Source organism: Aquarana catesbeiana, linkage group LG01 (genome assembly GCF_042186555.1).
Source record: "Aquarana catesbeiana isolate 2022-GZ linkage group LG01, ASM4218655v1, whole genome shotgun sequence".
NCBI lineage: Eukaryota > Metazoa > Chordata > Amphibia > Anura > Ranidae > Aquarana > Aquarana catesbeiana.
The window spans coordinates 55,649,341-55,670,585 of record NC_133324.1 but is presented as its reverse complement, the minus strand read 5'-3'; positions in this window follow the sequence as shown (position 1 = coordinate 55,670,585).

The following is a 21,245-nucleotide window of genomic DNA, read 5'->3' as shown; positions in this document are numbered from 1 at the left end:
AGCATTATGTATGATGACCAAGGGAGTGCTAGAATTTTAGCTTTGTGGAGGACCAACGACCCGCTTGCAAGGTTTCTCTCCAATGTTGAGTGCGCGTGGTCTGGTATAGTTTGGAAAGGGGGGGGTCATACACCAATTGTCTTCTTTATTCACTTGCTGTCTGGGGCAATTTTTTTACATTTTGCACACACGTTAAAATCAGCATTTTTTGCTAGATAAATTAGAACCCCCGAACATTCGAACATTATATATTTTCCGAAAGCAGAGGCCCTCGGGGAATAAAATAGTGGTTGTTATAATTTTTGTCACACAATATTTGCACAGCCATTTATCAAAAGCAAATGTTCAGGGAAAAAAAAACTATGAATTTTAGTGCACACAAGCACAATATACAGTAACACCCATTTTTTGGTAAATTATAAAACATGATGTTGCATAGATTAAATTGATACCAAACATGACTCAAAACTGCGCTCACCTTAGAAATGGCAACAAACTACGATACCTAGAATTTTTCAGGTGACAATTTAAAAGGCTTTACAGGTTATCAATATGGAGTTAAAGTGTAATTCCAGTCAAAACCTAAACTGTAACCTACCCCCCCCCATTCTAAACCCAGTGCCAGGATAAGGGTAAAGATGCCAAACTGCATGTGGGGGGGGGGGGTGTAAGACAACAGATGTTCGGCGAACAACGAACATTTTACGGTGTTCGCGGCAAATTCGAAAGCCACAGAACACCATTAAAGTCTATGGGACACCAACATGAAAAAACAAAAGTGCTAATTTTAAAGGCTTACTGTATATGCAAGTAATTGTCATAAAACGTGTTTGGGGACCCGGGTCCTGCCCCAGGGGACATGTATCAATGCAAAAAAATTTTTTTAAAAAGCCGTTTTTTCAGGAGAAGTGATTTTAATAATGTTTAAAGTGAAACAATAAAAATGAAGTATTCCTTTAAATATCGTGGCTGGGGAGGGTGCTTATAGTATGCCTATAAAGTGGCGCAGTTTTCTCGTGTTTAGAACAGTACCACAGCAAAATGACATTTCTAAAGGAAAAAATGTCATTTAAAACTGATCATGACTGTAATGACTTGTCGGGTTTCAGCAATATAAATAAAACTTATTAAAAAAAAACAGCATGGGTTCCCCCCCAGTCCATTACTAGGTCCTTTGTGTCTGGTTTGAATATTAAGGAGAACCCTGAACCAAAATAAAAAAAATGGCATAGGGGCACCCCCAAAATCCATACCAGACCCTTATCCAAGTGCACAAATTGGCAGGCCGCAGGAAAAGAGGGGGGGCGAGAGAGCACCCCCTCCTGAACCATACCAGGCCACATGCCCTCAACATGGGAAAGGGTGCTTTGAAGTCGCCCCCAAAGCACCTTGTTTCCATGTTGATGGGGACAAGGGCCTCATCCCCACATCCCTTGCCCTGTGGTTGTGGGGGTCTTCAGGCGGGGGGCTTATCGGAATCTGGAAGCCCCTTTTAACAACTCCCTATGTGAATTGGTAATGGGCAGGGGAGTTGGTAGGTCTGCAAAAGATCTGGGGCTAGAGCCCATAGCAGCGGTCACCAACCTTTTTGCATGCCCGCAGGGGAGGGGGGGGGGGACCAGTGGTAAGCAATTTTTCACGGGCGATGGCTGGTGTTGGCGCTTCAATCCTCATGGCATAATGGTTGATATGGTGTCAGGGTGATTGAAATGCATTATTTCTATTGTTACATTGTAATATATAATGAAGTGGTTCAACTCATCATACTGCAGAATCAGTGGGAGCCCTGGGCGTGTCACTTGCCACATCTCTTGCCACCAGATGCAGCGTCTTACTTGCCATCGTCACCTGCCACTAGATGTGGATTGTCACTTGCCATGTCGCCTGCCACAAGAGATGGGTTGCCACTTGCCTACTGATGTGGATTGTCACTTGCCATGCCAGCCAGTGCCACCAAATGTGCATTGACGCTGCATTGGTGGCAGGCTGACAGAACTGGTCCATTTAGTGAGAGCAGGAGAGCGGTGATGCGGGGTGGGCAGTGAGAGATGATGTTATCTCGCTGCTCCCCGCTGCACCTCCGACATTGAAGCAAGGGGGTCTGGCTGCAAAGTGGAGCTCCACAATGACTGTGCTGTGAGGGCGGAGGAGCGCCGATTTGCGGCGGACAGTGAGAGATTATGTCATCTCTCTGCTGCTCACCGCACCTCGCTCCCAAATTGAAGAGGCCCGGCTGTGAAGAGCTTGCTTCTTTCCTCTCCTCCGCCTCTCTCATGCAGCCAGCCAGCCTGCCGCAGCAGCCGCAACCCGCTGGTTAGGCAGGGACCCTGCGGCAAGAGACTCGGGGCTATGGGCCCCAGATTCGGGGCTATAGCCCCAATAGCCACCCCCTAGCAACGCCCCTGGTAACGGGTATATTGTACCCCTACCAATTCACAAAAAAAGTTTCAAAAAATAGTAAAAATGACAGGAGACACTTTGGGACAAGTCCTTTATTAAAAAATAAAAAAATAAAAATGTTGTGGAGATGAGGCCCTTGTCCCCATCAACATGGGGACAAGGTGCTTTGGGGGCGACTCCAAAGCATCCTCCCTATGTTGAGGGCATGTGGCCTGGTACAGTGCAGGAGGGGGGGGCGCTCGTCGTCCCCCCCTCTTTTCCTGCGGCCTGCCAGGTTGCGTGCTCGGATAAGGGTCTGGTATCAGTTTTAAATGACATTTTTTCCTTTAGAAATGTCATTTTGCTGTGGTACTGTTCTAAACACGGGAAAACTGTGCACTTTACAGGCATACTATAGACACCCCCCTAGACACAATATTTAAAGGAATATTTCATTTTAATTGTTTCACTTTAACCATTATTAAAATCACTGCTCCTGAAAAAACGTCAGTTTTTAAAACTTTTTTTTTCATTGATACATGTCTCCTGGGGCAGGACCTGGGTCTCCAAACATTTTTTATGGCAATAACTTGCATATAAGCCTTTAAAATGAGTACTTTTGATTTTTCACATTCGCATCCCATAGACTTTAACGGTGTTCGTCCAAATTTTTTGCCTGTTCGCAAGTACTGGTGCGAACCGAACTGGGGGGTGTTCGGCTCATCCCTATCCTCCACTCCCGGCTCTCTCCTGGACACTTCTGCACTCGGCTGTGGACTGTGTTCTCTCGTCCTTCCTGCCAGTACAGAGCTCCTGGGTGCCTGTGAGTATTGCTGCCGGCTTGTTTATATGCAGGTGTGGGACCTATGTGTGTTTTTGCATTGTGTGTAAGGGGGAGGGGGGGGCGCGATAGGGTGCTTTTAATTTTTTTTTTTTTTAAGTGTCACTAAACCCACATCATAAAAAACTATCAATAAATGGTGTATTACTATTATTATGCTGTTCATACTCACTCAGTAACTATGTTGTTTTCTGTATTCTGCAAAAAAAACGGGTTGATCCTGCTGCTCTCTATCTCCCCCTTCTGCCCATGTCCCCAATGCAACTAGGAATTTTGCAACTCTGCACATGCTCAGTTTTCAGTGAGTTTCTATGCTGAGCATTTCCTCCCTATCACATCTGAGCAGCCCATGTGACTATAGAGTCACACATGTGGGAGTATACACAGTGGTAAATGACAGCCCACTCGCTCCCTCCTCCTCCATGCCCACTAACCAGCTAAACACAATGGGGGCGGGATATTACATGTAAAATAATGGAGGCTTAAACTCCTTCTTATTCTAAGACACGGGCTGGTGTGGCGTGACGCAGCCTGTGACTGGCAGAAATCCACCTACACTATGTCATTTTCGCATTATAATAAAGATTTCATTTCAAATATATAGTCGTATGCCAATTTATAACTTAAAACTTTATTTACTTTATTGATATTATTATTAAATTATTTATTTTTTACTCTGTATTCCAAAGGCTGTTTTTTTTTTTTTATTTTGAACATGTGACCAGCAGCAGATGACTAGAAGCTCTTCCTGCTGTAAAGAGGCTTGTAAAGATCTGGGTGATGTGACAGCTAGGTGTATATCGATTAGGAAAAGGGTACTTAGATATTTTTTTAAATTAAAATAATTACAGTGCCTTCATCCACATACAGAAATAGAATGGGCAATGCAAATTAAACTGTGTATGTTCACTTTAATTATTTGTATTTATTGTATTTAAATATATTTTTGTACATCTTTTGGATTTTTTTTTTTCCATTAAATTCTCACTACAGTAAAAGTGATTGGGTGGCCGTAGAGCCGCCCAGGTCACTTTTACTGAACAGCTGATTGACAACTACACATATCTAGGCTTTGTAAAAAAAAATATATATACAGCGCACCTGGAAAGTATTCAAAGTGCTTCCTGACTAGTCTCTTAGTTCCTGCTGCTGAAAAACATCCCCCCATCACAGACTCCTCTCCATCACAGACTCCTCTCCATCACAGACTCCTCTCCATCACAAATACCCCCATCACAGATTCCTTTCCATCACAGACTCTTCTCCATCACAGAGCCCCCTATCACAGATTCTGCTCCATCACAGAGCCCCCTGCCCCCCCATCACAGACTCCTCTACCTTACAGACTCCTCTCCATCGCTGATCCCCCCATCACAGATTCTTCTCCATCACAGCGCCCCCCCATCACATATCCCCCATCACAGAGCCCTCAATCACAGAGCCCCCATCACAGATCTCCATCACAGAGCCCCCAATCACATATCCCCCATCACAGAGCCCTCAATCACAGAGCCCCCATTACAGATCTCCATCACAGAGCCCCCCATCACAGACTCCTCTCCATCACAGTGTCCCCCATCACAGACTCCTCTCTATCACAGAGCCCCCCTTCACAAATCCCCCCCATCACAGACTCCTCTCCATCACAGATCCCCCCTTCACAGATCCCCCCATCACAGACTCCTCACCATCACAGATCCCCCCATCACAGACTCCCTATCACAAACTCTTTTCCATCACAGAGCCCCCCCATCACAGATCCCCCATCACAGACTCCCCCCATTACAAAGCCCTCCATCACAGATCTCCCCATCATAGAGCCCCTCATCAAAGACTCCTCTCTATCACACTTCCCCCATCACTGATCACCCCATCACAGATCTTCATCACAGAGCCCCCCCATCACAGACTCCTCTCTATCACAGAGCCCCCCATCACAAAGACCCCATCACAGAGCCCTCCATCACAGAGCCCCAATCACAGACTTCTCTCCATCACAGAGCCCTCCATCACAGACTCCTCTGCATCACAGAGCCCCCCATCACAGATCCCCCCATTGCAGAGCCCTCTATCACAGAGCCCTCCATCACAAAGCTCCCCATCATAAAGCCCCCCTTCACAGACTCCCCTCTGTCACATATCCCCCATCACAGTCTCCCCATCACAGATCCCACCATCACAGATCCCCCATCACAGAGCCCCTCATCACAGAACCCCTCATCACAGACTCCTCTCCTTCACAGATCCCCCCATCACAGATCCCCCATCACATACCCCTCTCCATCACAGAGCCCCCCTACAGATCCCCCCACCACAGAGCCCTCCATCACAAACTCCTCTCTTTTACAGAGCCCCCCATCACAGAGCCAGAGCCCCCCATCACAGATCCCCTTTTACAGACCCCCCCCATAACAGATTCCTCCATCACAGAGTCCTCCATCAGACTACCCTCCATCACAGAGACCTCTGTCCATATTACACTGCCCCTTCCATAAGATTGCAGCACTCCCCCTCCCCTCCCCTACCTTATTCACACAAGATGGGTAGCATGGCAGGTCCGGACAAAGGGCAGGACTTTTCATGTAAAAGGCAGGTGATTGACTGCTGGGATCGCCCCACTGTCTAGTAACCAATCACCCACTTCTTAACTTAAAAAGTCCCGCCCTTTGTCCAGACCTTTCATGTTTTCCGTCTTGTGTGAATAAAGTAGGGGGGGGAAGGGGAGGGGGAGAGCTGCAATCTTATGGAAGGGGCAGTTCACGGGCCAGGTAAATCACCCTGGCAGGCTGTAGTTTGAGGACCCCTGCTCAAAGAAATCCCTTGCTTAGTTCCAGAGATTTTCAGCAAACAGCATCAATAGGATGTCGATGAGAACAGGTAGAATTTCAGATGGGCTGCCTAGAAGGGCAACAGTCCTTCAGGCTGGGAACTTCTTCTTCGGGACAAGAACAGAGCAGTTCCATACACATATTATTTTTTGCACTCCCCCAGTTACCTTCTGGGCACCCTCTCCCAGGGATTGGCTGAGACAGCATAAATATTGATGCTGCTGATTTTCCTTTCCAGCTAGAGATGAGCCGAACACCCCCCCGGTTCGGTTCGCAGCAGAACATGCGAACAGGCAAAACATTTATTTGAACACGCGAACACCATTAAAGTTTATGGAACACGAACGTGAAAAATCAAAAGTGCAAGTTATTGCCATAAAAAGTGTTTGGGGGACCCAGGTCCTGCCCCAGGGGACATGTATCAATGCAAAAAAAAAGTTTTAAAAACTGCCCTTATTTCGGGAGCAGTGATTTTAATAATGCTTAAAGTGAAACAATAAAAATTAAATATTTCTTTAAATATCGTGCCTGGGGGCCTTAGTATGCCTGTAAAGTAGCGCATCTTTCCCATGTTTATAACAGTGCCACAGCAAAATGACATTACTAATGGAAAAAATGTCATTTAAAACTGCTGTAATGTAATGTCAGATCCCGGCAATATAGATAAAAATACCAAAAATACCAAAAAAAATGACATGGATGTCCCCCCCAAAATCCATACCAGGTCCTTCAGGTCTGTTATGGATATTAAGGGGAACCCCACACCAAAATAAAAAAAAAAATGGCATGGGGGTCCCCCAGGCACTATATACTCTGAACAGCAGTATATATACTATACGGGCCTGCCCTATATACTCTGCAGAAAATTGGGCCTTAGGTGTGGTGTTGGTGGTACCAGAACACTGTAAGCCCTCACAGTTACTCTTGTTGGGCACAGGAATGGGCCTTGCTGTGAAATATTATATCAAGAATTGTAATTATATGCCCCTGTTAAACAGGGGAAGAAAAATTGGGCCTTGGGTGGTGGTGGTGCCACAACACTGTAACCCCTCACAGATACTCTTGCTGGGCGCAAGAACAGGCCCTGTTGTGAAATATTATATCAAAAATTTGAATTACATGCCCCTGTTAAACAGGGGCTGAAAAATTGGGCTTCGGGTGGTGGTGGTGCCACAACACTGTAACCCCTCACAGATACTCTTGTTGGGTGCAGGAATGGGCCCTGCTGTGAAACATGACTGCCATTTTCTTGTCCTTCTGTGGCACCCCCTCTCTCTAGTCTCATGTTACTCCCTTCCTCAACCTGGGAACCAACATCGGAGCCTTCAAATCGCTGCGCATCCTCCAGCAGCATATAACCGACACTGTGGTCGAATAATTCTGGGGACTCCTCTGTGCATGATGGTGGGGCTATGGAAGGAGTGACTGTGGACAAGGAGTCGGTGGAATAGGCTGCTTTGGCAGCTGCGTTTGAAGGCTGCTACTACTACTACTAACTACTCTGAACCTGGGTGACAAAGGATGAGGAGGATGAGGAGGATGAGGATGACTTTGTTATTCACTCCACCAACTCTTCTGCATGTTGTGGCTTAATAACATGGCCAGCAGCAGCAAAAAAGGACAAGCGTGCCCCACGGCCACCTGCAGAGGATGCACCATGTCCACGACCACCACTGTTGACTGTAGACACAGAGGCTGCTTGCCCTCTTTTAGTGGCCTGTGAGCGTCTGCCTCTCCTTGGTGGCCTTCCAGACATGATGTATTTTTTGTTTTGCAACACCACACTACACATGTATTGTATACTGTGTACACCACCAGAAGTGTAGTAGAAGTGTACACCGACTGCACTGTATTAGCAACTGTACACCACGGAATGCACTGTAGATATAGGCTACACTGAATACAGAGTATATATGTATATATATATATATATATATATATATATATACTAGACTGTTCATATATATATATATATATATATATATATATATATATATATATATATATATATATATATATATATATATATATTAGTACACCGCCTCAAGTGTATTAGAAACAGTACACCACAGAATGCACTGTAGATATAGGCTACACTGGTTGCAGAATATATATATATATACAGTGGGGACAGAAAGTATTCAGACCCCCTTAAATTTTTCACTCTTTGTTATATTGCAGCCATTTGCTAAAATCATTTAAGTTCATTTTTTTCCTCATTAATGTACACACAGCACCCCATCTTGATAGGAAAACATAGAATTGTTGACATTTTTGCAGATTTATTAAAAAAGAAAAACTGAAATATCACATGGTCCTAAGTATTCAGACCCTTTGCTGTGACACTCATATATTTAACTCAGGTGCTGTCCATTTCTTCTGGTCATCCTTGAGATGGTTCTACACCTTCATTTGAGTCCAGCTGTGTTTGATTATACTGATTGGACTTGATTAGGAAAGCCACACACCTGTCTATATAAGACCTTACAGCTCACAGTGCATGTCAGAGCAAATGAGAATCATGAGGTCAAAGGAACTGCCTGAAGAGCTCAGAGACAGAATTGTGGCAAAGCACAGATCTGGCCAAGGTTACAAAAAAATTTCTGCTGCACTTAAGGTTCCTAAGAGCACAGTGGCCTCCATAATCCTTAAATGGAAGACGTTTGGGACGACCAGAACCCTTTCTAGAGCTGGCCGTTCGGCCAAACTGAGCTATCGGGGGAGAAGAGCCTTGGTGAGAGAGGTAAAGAAGAACCCAAAGATCACTGTGGTTGAGCTCCAGAGATTCAGTCGGGAGATAGGAAAAAGTTTTAGAAAGTCAACCATCACTGCAGCACTCCACCAGTCGCGGCTTTATGGCAGAGTGGCCCAATGGAAGCCTCTCCTCAGTGCAAGACACATGAACGCCCGTATGGAGTTTGCTAAAAAAACACCTGAAGGACTCCAAGATGGTGAGAAATAAGATTCTTTGGTCTGATGAGAGCAAGATAGAACTTTTTGGCCCTAATTCTAAGCGGTATGTGTAGATAAAACCAGGCACTGCTCATCACCTGTCCAATACAGTCCCAACAGTGAAGCATGGTGGTGGCAGAATCCTGCTGTGGGGGTGTTTTTCAGCTGCAGGGACATGACGACTGGTTGCAATTGAGGGAAAGATGAATGCGGCCAAGTACAGGGATATCCTGGATGAAAACCTTCTCCAGAGTGCTCAGGACCTCAGACTGGGCTGAAGGTTTACCTTCCAACAAGACAATGACCCTAAGCACACAGCTAAAATAACGAAGGAGTGGCTTCACAACAACTCCGTGACTGTTCTTGAGTGGCCCAGCCAGAGCCTTGACTTAAACCCAATTGAGCATCTCTGGAGAGACCTAAAAATGGCTGTCCACCAACGTTTACCATCCAACCTGACAGAACTGGAGAGGATCTGCAAGGAGAATGGCAGAGGATCCCCAAATCCAGGTGTGAAAAACTCGTTGCATCTTTCCCAGAAAGACTCATGGCTGTATTAGATCAAAAGGGTGCTTCTACTAAATACTGAGCAAAGGGTCTGAATACTTAAAGGTGGGGTATGCCTGTACTTAGGACCATGTGATATTTTAGTTTTTCTTTTTTAATAAATCTGCAAAAAAGTCAATAATTCTGTGTTTTTCTGTCAATATGGGGTGCTATGTGTACATTAATGAGGAAAAAAATTAACTTAAATGATTTTAGTAAATGGCTGAAATATAACAAAAAGTGAAAAATTTAAGGGGGTCTGAATACTTTCCGTTCACACTGTATATATACTAAACTGTATATATATATTAATACACTGCCTGCACTGACTGAATATAGAGTAAACATTGAATATATAGTTTATGCTAAATGCAGAGTATATATATATATATATATATATATATATATATATATATATATATATATATATATATATATATAAATATACTAGACTGACTGTATATATATATCAAATACTCTGCCACTAACTGAATAACCTGCCTGCTTAATCTAACTCAAGCTATCTCTCTGTCCATGCCAACAACACTACACACGGCCGCTCTGTAAGCAGCCTTACATAGTGTGGGGCATGGACTTAGTACCCCTGAGCCATGATGCCTTTGGCCAATTATGTCTCTCTCAGCAGAGCGTGCTGTGATTGGCCAAAGCATGCAGGTCAGGTGCATGCTTTGGCGAATCATCATACAGCAACGCACCGCGATCTCACAGTGCTTTATGGGGCGTTCTGCGGTGCTCAAATTTTCCACAAACGCCTCATATGTTCGGTTCATTTTAGAACAACGAACACCCGGTGTTCGAGTCGAACGTAAGTAAGCGGGCTCATCCCTATTTCCAGCTCAGTACATTTTATAACCCTCCAGAAGGCAGGGAGAAACCATCAAACCTGCAACCAGTGGAGCCCACAACATCCCCCAAAGCAATCAAAAGCTGCTTTTAAATTTACCTAACCATCCTAATAATTTGTGTGAGTGGGTGCTACATCAGCTTTCATCAGTGCAGCACACGGAATTAATGGTTTCCATTACATTTTATACTGGAACACAATACTGGCACGCCTTTCCCCTTGGTGCGAAACAAAATGTAAAAAGTCATAAAGCTGAATTTCTGAACTGAGAACATTGTCTACCAGTGGCGGCCCGTCCATTAGGGGCGCAGGGGCGCCGCCCCCCCCCTATCCATGTGTCCAGGCCCCCTTACCTACATGCGGGGCGTCGGACGCATAAATTCCAATGTTTTTTTTTTTTTTTTTTTTTTAAAGCACATGATTAGAGCCAAAGGCTCTATTAGGCTACAAGAAAGGGTGGGCTTGGGATGCAGAGCACGGGGGGGTACGCCACTGCTGTCTACAGTAGTGTCAATTTTGTTACATTCCTGTCAGGGCGTGGCAGCAAGTAATACAGACAAGGTCTGAACTATAGAGCCGGTGCTGTGAACAGTGCATGTTTTCATGAAGACACGAGGTGAAGCTATTTCAGACTTATCTGCTTTCACCAAAAACATTATTATTTTCAATTGCATTTTTTACTGCAATGCACCTTTAATGTTGCCATACATTTCCATTTTCAAATAAAAAATGTGATTGTGATGTATTGTTTTATCGGAACACACTTACATTTTTTTTCTTCATTTGAAAATTCATCTTCCGAGATAGGAATGGTGAGAGGTGAGAATAACATACTACCATCTGTTATTCTGTATCTTCTCCGGGTTGGAAAATCAATACGATGGAGGTCCCTGCGGATTTCTTACCTCCAGATCAGATGCAGTAATGACCCCGTGAACTCTATCAGAAAGGCGCTATGGTGGAATTTTGTTACAAAGTCTGACAGACAAACATCAAAGGAAAATGTATGTATCGCCTGCGTTCTGCTTATTAAGCAGTTTCCTCTGTTAGCCCATCAAACGGCGTTTCTCCAGCTTGTTACGGTGAGAAATGAAGCGGAAAAGGCGAGATGTATGTTTAGGTTGCAGAGCCGCTGCTATACTCCTCTGTATAGGCATTAATAACAGTGGGACAAGTCCATTAATATCTGAGCTACATGGCGTGAACACGTGTAGGGCTGGGTACATTAAGACGCACAATATAATGCATAGAAAGTGATTGCATATCATGTTTTTAGGAGTATGTCAATAGAACTGTACATTATATGTCATTACATAATAGACGTAAAAAAGGTGGAATATGAAAATGAGTCGTCATTGTTAGGTTTTCTTACATTTAATGAATAAAAAAAAAATAGTTACTAGAGATACACATTAAAATGATTTACATTTCATTCTCCTTAGTCTTTTTTGTTGTTGTTTTTCAAGCTCACGCTTAGGTGCACAAAAACAAAACCCCAAAGGTCTCCTCTCAAAGAGGAAGGATCCTTCTCTAACCCACCCTTTCCCTCAGGCGCAAGAATCCAGCAGGCAAGGCACATACAGTGCCTTGAAAAAATATTCATACCCCTTGAAAATTTTCCACATTTTTTGGTTGTAACATTTGTCATGTTACAACCAAAAACGTAAATGTATTTTATTGGGATTTTATGTGATAGACCAACACAAAGAGGCACATAATTGTGAAATGGAAGGAAAATGATAAATGGTTTTCATATTTTTTTTTACAAATAAATATGTGAAAAGTGTGGCATGCATTTGTGTTCAGCCCCCCTGAGTCAATGCTTTGTAGAACCACTTTTTGCTGCAATTACAGATGCAAGTCTTTTTGGGGATGTCTCTATCGGCTTTGCACATCTAGAGAGGGACATTTTTGCCCATTCTTCTTTGCAAAATAGCTAAAGCTCTGTCAGATTGGATGGAGAGCGTCTGTGAACAGCAATTTTCAAGTCTTGCCATAGATTCTTAATTGGATTTAGGTCTGGACTGTGACTGGGCCATTCTAACACATGAATATGCTTTGATCTAAACAATTCCATTGTAGCTTGTAGGCCAAACAGTTAAATTTTGGTCTTATCTGACCAGAGCACCCTCTTCCACATGTTTGCTGTGTCCCCCACATGGCTTCTCGCAAGCTGCAAACAGGACTTCTTATGGCTTTCTTTCAACAATGACTTTCTTCTTGCCACTCTTCCATAAAGGCCAGATTTGTGGAGAGCACGACTAATAGTTGTCCTGTGGACAGATTCTCCCACCTGAGCTGTGGATCTCTGCAGCTCCTCCAGAGTTACCATGGGCCTCTTGGCTGCTTCTCTGATTAATGCTCTCCTTGCCTGGCCTGTCAGTTTAGGAGGACGGCCATGTCTTGGTAGATTTGCAGTTGTGCCATACTCTTTCCATTTTCGAATGATCAATTGATCAGTGCTCCGTGAGATGTTCAAAGCTTGGGATATTTTTTTTATAACCTAACCCTGCTTTAAACTTCTCCACAACTTTATCCCTGACCTGTCTGGTGTGTTCTTTGGCCTTCATAATGCTTTTTTTAAACTAAGGTTCTCTAACAAACCTCTAAAGGCTTTACAGAACAGCTGTATTTCTAGTGAGATTAAATTACACAAAGGTGGACTCTATTTACTAATTAGGTTACTTCTGAAGGTAATTAGTTCCACTTTTCACATATTTATTTGTAAAAAATTTTGAAAACCATTTATCATTTTCCTTCAACTTCACAATTATGTGCCACTTTGTGTTGGTCTATCACATAAAATCCCAATAAAATACATTTATGTTTTTGGTTGTAACATGACAAAATGTGGAAAATGTCAAGGGGTATGAATACTTTTTCAAGGCACTGTACAAGTCCACCTAGCCAAAAGGCCTGGTGGACCCATCAACTCGTGATCAGCTGAAATCAGTCAACGAGTACTAGGTGAAGGGCTCTCCCAAACAGAGACCACCAAGGCAGGGGAGAAAGGACCCTAAGGGCTACACATCCTCCCCCTAGATTTCAGGGTGGATCATATTCTACCATCCATGAGTGGAAAAAACACACATATATCAAGTGCAGTGAGGCACATTTGGAGAGCAAAACATATAAAAAATGAATACATAAAAAAGTGTCAGTGTATCTGTAGCATCCTCTAGTGTGCTGCTAGTGGTAGTATAGGCAAACCATAGTCTGTCCCGGGGATAAACCTACAGTAAGTCACTGAATCTGGGTCAGGGTTATTAGAGGTTATGGCTGGATGACTAATCCAGGCAGCTCTCTGGTGCCTCCCCCGGTTTTAGATCATTAGGGAATGTTCTGGAAGTTAGTGGGCGGAGGCTAGGAGGGGCTGCTCTGCATATTTAAAGGTCCTTGGCCAATCCCCAGGAAGTGTTCCTGGCAGGGAACAAAGTTGCTTTTAAATATTGGGTGAGCCATGCCAGCAGGGGAGTCGGGTGGAAGATGGAGAAGCAGTGCTGAGGAGAGGCCGTCGGTGGCCCTGCCGGAGAGGGGCTGTATCTTGGGCCAGAGCTCGGGTGGCTGGTCTGGAAGGTTCCTACCACAGGAGGCAGTTGGAGGAAAGCTTTCCGGGGAGGCAGCAGGAGGAAAGAGAGACAGAGTGAGTAGATCAGCACAGTGCAGGGACAGAGAAGGGGAGAGACCGCCAGCTGTAGCAGGTCTCTCTTGAAGACAGCGATGTGCTTAAGTATTCATCCAACCTTGCCCTGGGAAGTCTCCAGTGTGCCAAGCGGACAACACTGGTGCAGAGTGTCAGTCAGGAGGACTGGGAAGAAGAAGCAGCCAGGTGGCTGGTGGCAGTCAGGTGGGCTAGAATTTTCTGCAGAAGTGGAGCTGGGATCAGTTTCTATAGGGAAGGAGAAGGAATTGCAGTTCACTGCACTATTTTCCAAAGGGACTGAGGGTTCCAGCCTGTAATGGGCTGCTGCCAAGCTAACAAAAGGACCGTTAGCTCCTAAAGAGTGAACCCAGCAGACCTGTGCAAAGGAGTAAGATTTGTGCAGGAGGAAGGGGTAGAAGCTGTAAATAGGGAGGAAGTTGTCCCTGGATTTGCTGTTGCTATTAAGTTTGGCATCCCATAATCCCTACTCTATCCAAGGTATCATCCCCTAATAAAACAACAAAAAAAGAAGCCAAAAACTGTTTTCTGAGTCTGGATGCAAGAAGGAAATGCTGTGTGACTGGTGTGCATCAGTGGGGAACCCTGACACTTGCAACTCCTACAGGGGTAGTGGTTCATATGCATAGCTCCCAACTGTCCCTGATTTGGAGGGACTGTCCCTGATTTGAAGCAATGTCCCTCTGTCCCTCATTCCTCCTCATTTGTCCCTCATTTTTGTCTGATCTATCTAGATGTATATAAAATGCACTTTTTATCTATCAAAAAGTGTTTTCCAGTGCTAAACCTTTCATCTGATTTCTAAATGGCTGCATTTGTAAATACTAAAAGCCAATATAAAGTAATATTAGTGGTAAAAAAAGCACTTGTGGGTTTAACCAATATTGTTTTTTGTACAATTCTCCTTTAAGGGGGCGTGGCCATGGGTGTGTCCTATGCCTGCATACTTTTGCTGTTAGGTGTCCCTCATTCCCATCTCAAAATGTTGGGAGGTATGCATATGTACAAAGGGCTAGGACTTGTAGGCTGGTAACAAAAATTGCCCTGATCTTAGGCAAAAGGCCTAGCCCATGAGGCGATGTGCTGTAAAAAAAAGTGTTGCGGCCTAGTGCCATTCTCACAGTGGGTTCCCAAACACATAGTGATACTAGGTGCTTCCATGGTGGTCACCAATCCCAGAGAGCGCATTAACACCACAGGCTCTCTACCTTCCCAACCCCTAGCCAGGCAAGGTAGCACTGCTCAAATTAAGGAGGCACTGGGCCCCCTAGAACCCTCCACACAGGGGAATACTCTGGACCTCCACCTTACCCAGTGGACGCTTTATCCAGTTTCTTTCCCACAAGGAAGATCCCTCAGGATCCCCATCAAACCAGCGGGGAATACTATATAGCCAGCCATCTAAGGCAGAAGGCCAGAAGGATGGGGGAGCACCAAAAGCCCATAATAAGAACAGATACTACCCTTGATCTTAGCCAAAAGGCCTAGTAGCGTATATACAGTCAGGTCCATAAATATTGGGACATCAACACAATTCTAATCTTTTTGGCTCTATACGCCACCACAATGGATTTGAAATGAAACAAACAAGATGTGCTTTAAATGCAGACTTTCAGCTTTAATTTGAGGGTATTTACATCCATATCAGGTGAATGGTGTAGGAATTACAACAGTTTGTGTATGTGCCTCACAGTGTTTAAGGGACCAAAAGTAATGGGACAATTGGCTGCTCAGCTGTTCCATGGCCAGGTGTGTGTTATTTCCTCATTATCCCATTTACAAGGAGCAGATAAAAGGTCCAGAGTTCATTTCAAGTGTGCTATTTACATTTGGAATCTGTTGCTGTCAACTCTCAATATGAGATCCAAAGAGCTGTCACTATCAGTGAAGCAAGCCATCATTAGGCTGAAAAAACAAAACAAACCCATCAGAGAGATAGCAAAAACATTAGGTGTGGCCAAATCAACTGTCTGGAACATCCTTAAAAAGAAAGAACGCACCGATGAGCTCAGCAACACCAAAAGACCACGGAAAACACCTGTGGTGGATGACCGAAGAATTCTTTCCCTGGTGAAGAAAACACCCTTCACAACAGTTGGCCAGATCAAGAACACTCTCCAGGAGGTAGGTGTATGTGTGTCAAAGTCAACGATCAAAAGAAGACTTCACCAGAGGGAATACAGAGGATTCACCACAAGATGTAAACCATTGGGGTGAGCCTCAAAAACAGGAAGGCCAGATTAGAGTTTGCCAAACAACATCTAAAAAAGCCTTCACAGTTCTGGAACAACATCCTATGGACAGATGAGACCAAGATCAACTTGTACCAGAGTGATGGGAAGAGAAGAGTATAGAGAAGGAAAGGAACTGCTCATGATCCAAAGCATACCACCTCATCAGTGAAGCATGGTGGTGGTAGTGTCATGGCGTGGGCATGTGTGGCTGCCAATGGAACTGGTTCTCTTGTATTGCCTACCATGACTCTTGTATGAAAGAAGCCTGCAAACATACTTCATTCATTGTTACAGTATACTGTATTTTGTTTAGCGCTTATCCCAGACTTGTTCTTTGAACACCACATAATGGGGTTGATTTACTCATGCCTCCCAACTTTTTGAGATGGGAACGAGGGACACTTATTAGCAAAAGTATGTAGGCATAGGACACACCCCCTGTCACACCCCCTTAAAGGAGAATTATAAAAATGAATAAACCCATAAGTGCTTTATTTTACCCCTATTATTCCTTTTTACTGGCTTCTGAAATTTACAAATGCTGCAAATTAGAAATTGGATGAAAGGTTTAGCACTGGGAAAAACTTTTTGAAAGATAAAAAGTTAATTTTTTATACAACTATATAAATCAGATCAAAATGAGGGACAAATGAGGAGGAAAGAAGGACAGAGGGACTTTGGGGGTTATTTACGAAAGGCAAATCCACTTTGAACTACAAGTGCAAACTACAAGTGCAAAGTGCACTTGAAATTGCACTGAAAATGCACTTGGAAGTACAGTCGCTTGCTGTAAATCTGAGGGGTAGATCTGAAATGAGGGGAAGCTCTGCTGATTTTATCATCCAATCATGAATGAATGAATGAATGAATGAATGATATGTAAAGCGCTGCAAATGCGAACCGAATCGCCTCAAGGCGCTAGATGTATTCTCTGTAGTCAGCTTCTAGAAAAGGAAGGTCTTTAGTTTTTTCCTGAAGGCCTGGTGGTTTTCTTCCATGCGGATGTTGGTTGGGAGAGCATTCCATAGTCGAGGTCCTTAGACTGCAAATCTTCGTTCTCCCTTTGCTTTGTAGCGGTATTTGGGAATGATGAGGAGGTTTTGGTTAGCTGATCGAAGACTGCGATTCGGTTTGTAGTGTTTTATTTTTTCCTGGAGATATAGCGGAGCGTTTCCTTGTATGCATTTGTGGGTGAGGCAGAGGGTCTTGAATGTGATCCGATTCTTCACAGTTAGCCAATGTAGGCTTTTTAGGGATGGGGAGATGGATTCCCAGGGCTTTTTTCCTGTTAACATGTTATCATGTGCAAGCTATACTAAAATGCTGTTTTTTATTTTCCTTGCATGTCCCCCTCAAGTGCACTTTCAGTGCAATTTCAAGTGTACTTTGCACTTGTAGTGCAAAGTGGATTTGCCTTTCGCAAGTAACCCCCTTTGTTCCAAAACAGGGACAGTCCCTCGAATTCAGGGACAGTTGGGAGCTATGGATCATATACTAAAGCTGGAGAGTGTAAAACATGGTGCAGCTCTACAAAGAAACCAATCAGCTTCCTTGTTTTTTTTTTTTGTCAAAGCTTAATTGAACAAGCTCAAGTTACAAGCTGATTGGCTACCATGCACCGCTACACCAGATTTTGCACTCTCCAGTTTTAGTAAAAAAACCCTATTGTGTTCCAGCAAACCTTAGGGACATATTTATAAAGCACATTCACCAAACATTCCCTGTAGGTGAATATTCTTTACTGTTAAAAATAACTGTGAAAAGCAAGACTCCAGTGGGTGTATAAAGATGTCCGCTTGCTGAATTCTAACTCTATGCTTACTGCGGACGAGAGTGGGTGTACCAAGATGGCTGCGAGGCAACGTCACTTCGGCTGTGCATCGCGCCTGCCCAGTAGGCCGGGTAGCAGCTTTCTGATGGGTAGCGGCTATGTGATAGAACACTGGCTCCAGGGGATCTATTTTACTGCTTTTCTTGTTATTAGACAAGAACAAATTCCATACAAATTTTTTAGCACCACAAAATGATACTTGGTACTGGGAGGTGGTTAGAGGGTGGAACCAAGGGATGGTGCTTGGAGGTGGCTTAGCATGCTACACAATGGGGTTAATTTACTATAACTGGAGAGTGCAAACTCTGGTGCAGCTCTGGATAGAAACCAATCAGCTTCCAGGTTTTATTGTCAAAGCTTAATTGAACAAGCTGAAGTTAGAAGCCGATTGGCTGACATGCCCAGCTGCACCAGATTCTGAGTGCTCCAGTTTTAGTAAATCATCCCCCATATATCTGGCGCTGGGTCCACTTTAACTGCGTGTGTGTACCTATATTACTGTAACAGCGACTGATGAATGTATGTATTGTGCGCCATCAGCCAGCCATCTGACTGCCATGATTACAATACAGGAGAGACGGAAAATGAGATCACCCGCTCTCCGATATTTTTTCTGTCATGGCAGCCAGCCAGAATGTATCTATTATGAGTAAATCCCGCCGTTATGTGAATATATTATTCGGTTTTCTCACTTTATGACACATTTCAGGTATATTTTCAATGTAATTTCATGTAACAGCTACCCCAGGAATTCTCTGTGTTCTATAGAAAATGAATTGCGGTAACAAGCTGCTTTTACAGTGCAGGTCATTATATTTAATTTTTCAATTGCTTCGAATAGGAGAAGGTGAGCGGCTGCAGCTTCCATCACTACAATGCATCGAGACTGCTGGCTTGCCTTCCTTTGTATGAAGGTCTTATCATCTTTGTTTTGCAGGAATACAGTGCTTACAGGAAGGCAAAATTTAAAGGATATCCAAACCGAAGAATAAAAATGTAATATATTGCATTTTACCATTTCATTGTTGTTATGGCTGCATTCATCTTCTTTTTTAAGGCTTTCCCCCTCTTTATTTTCTCCTGGTGATCCTGCCAGTAGCACACTTCCTGTCCTACTCACTTACTGCGCCTATGGAAGTAAAGCATTGTCACTCTAGGACAGGAAATGTGTTAGGATTACTGATCAGCCCTCTCTAGCCTTGGGATTATAAAATTCCTCCCCCAGGGCCGGATCAACATAGGGGCTATTGGAGTTGCAGCTCCAGGCCCCTTCCTTAAGATAGGCCCAGCCCAGTGGTGTGAGTAAGTCACTAAGGTGTCCGTTTATGAAGCAGTGAAATCTATTCACTGCTTCGTTCTCCGGCATTCACAGTGAAGATTTGTCTCCTCTGTGTGCCAGTTTATGAAGCGGTGTAGATCGCTTCACCTTTGGAGGAGTGAAGTGATCTACAAATGCTTCAAACAGTGGAGAACGGCCCCTGATACTGGAATCTCGTGAGACTTTATGAGATTACAGTACCAGAAATTCACCGAAATACAAAGATGTCAGTTTATTAAGCAGTGATAAATTATCACCGCTCAATACACGGACAGACCACGTGGATTAATGTTAATAAAATAACGAGTCCCCCTACATTAAATACATATGTATACACACACGCACATTATATATACATGTATATACACACACATGATATATATATATACATATACACATTATATGTATATATATGTATACACATAAATATGACAGGGGGACATGCTTACAGTGTTGGGGGGTCTGAACGACGCATAAGGAAGTTAAAAATCTTCCTCCTTCCCCCTCAGATCCCCCCAGATTTCCTCTTCACTCCCCGATTCACCACCTCTGAGCTGGTGAACCTGGGAGTGTGAATTCTGACACAGATCGCCAGTGAAGCGGTGAGATCACCGCTTCATAAACTGGCCGTTACTGTGTAATTCATGGGGATTCTCCGTGTGTAGAGATAATCGGCGGGAGAACAAGTTCAAACATGTTCTCCCCCGATTATCACTGTTCCATAAACTGTTTCTGGACTGTGATCGGCGGCGATCCTCGGGATCACCGCTGATCACTGCTTCATAAACGGACACCTAATGCTGCCCAGCCTTGCTCTGTGTACAGTGTAGAAATGATTGATATGTAAATAGAAGGTGGCAATAATATGTACATTGCGGATGGCTTTGATATGTAAATTGTTAGAGCATTCATAGGTATGTCAAACACCCTGAGCCCTGGTCCACCATCACCTTTGCTGAATGCTTCCAACATTGGGGAAGTACAACAAGCCCTGCCTGCGATGGTCACTGAGCCTTCCATCAGCCTGTAATGCAAAGGTGGGCAGATGGATGGGGCAGGGGGTGTACACAGGTAAACAGGAATTACAGTTTGGAGAGCAATCATGACCAAAAAGGGGGTGTGCAGGGGGGCTGGTCTGCAAAGATGAGCAGAAGTATGTGGAGTTAAAGCGAGTTTCACCCAAAAAATTAACTTTGTATTATTCAGGGGCATTAAACCTAAGAAACAACATTTGGAAAAAATGTTTTCATGTCTGTTGCTAAGGGGTACCTTGTAATCTGCCTCTTCCTCTCCCTGGCGCCTGACGTCAGTTCCCTCGTCTCCCGTGCTCGATAGTGCTCCTGGGAGATGTGAGTCATCATTTTCCAGGAGTCAGTGGGCAGCGCCGAGGGCTTCGTTGCCATCACAACGTTGCCATCACTATCGCCACCGCCGTCCGTGGTGATGGCAACGTCAGAAGTGTACGGCGCTGCGAGCTTTACATACTGCGCATGCGTGAGAACGGGCGGTGCATGCTGGTCGCTCAGCTGCACCAGATCCCGTGAAGATAATGCTTGTGGGCTTCACATGCCCACAAGCAAGATGGAAATTGCCAAGAACGAGCAATATAAAATATCGTCCTCTATTAAATCGGCAATCGAGCGGCGATTAATCAGAGAAACGTGAGTGCTATTAATAAGATTTTTTAAATAAATATATTCATCCAAAAAAAAAAATTTTAACAATTGGAACTCCACTTTAAGCAGCGATGAAGGGGTTTGGAGTGCAGGAGATGGTTTGGGGTGCAGAGG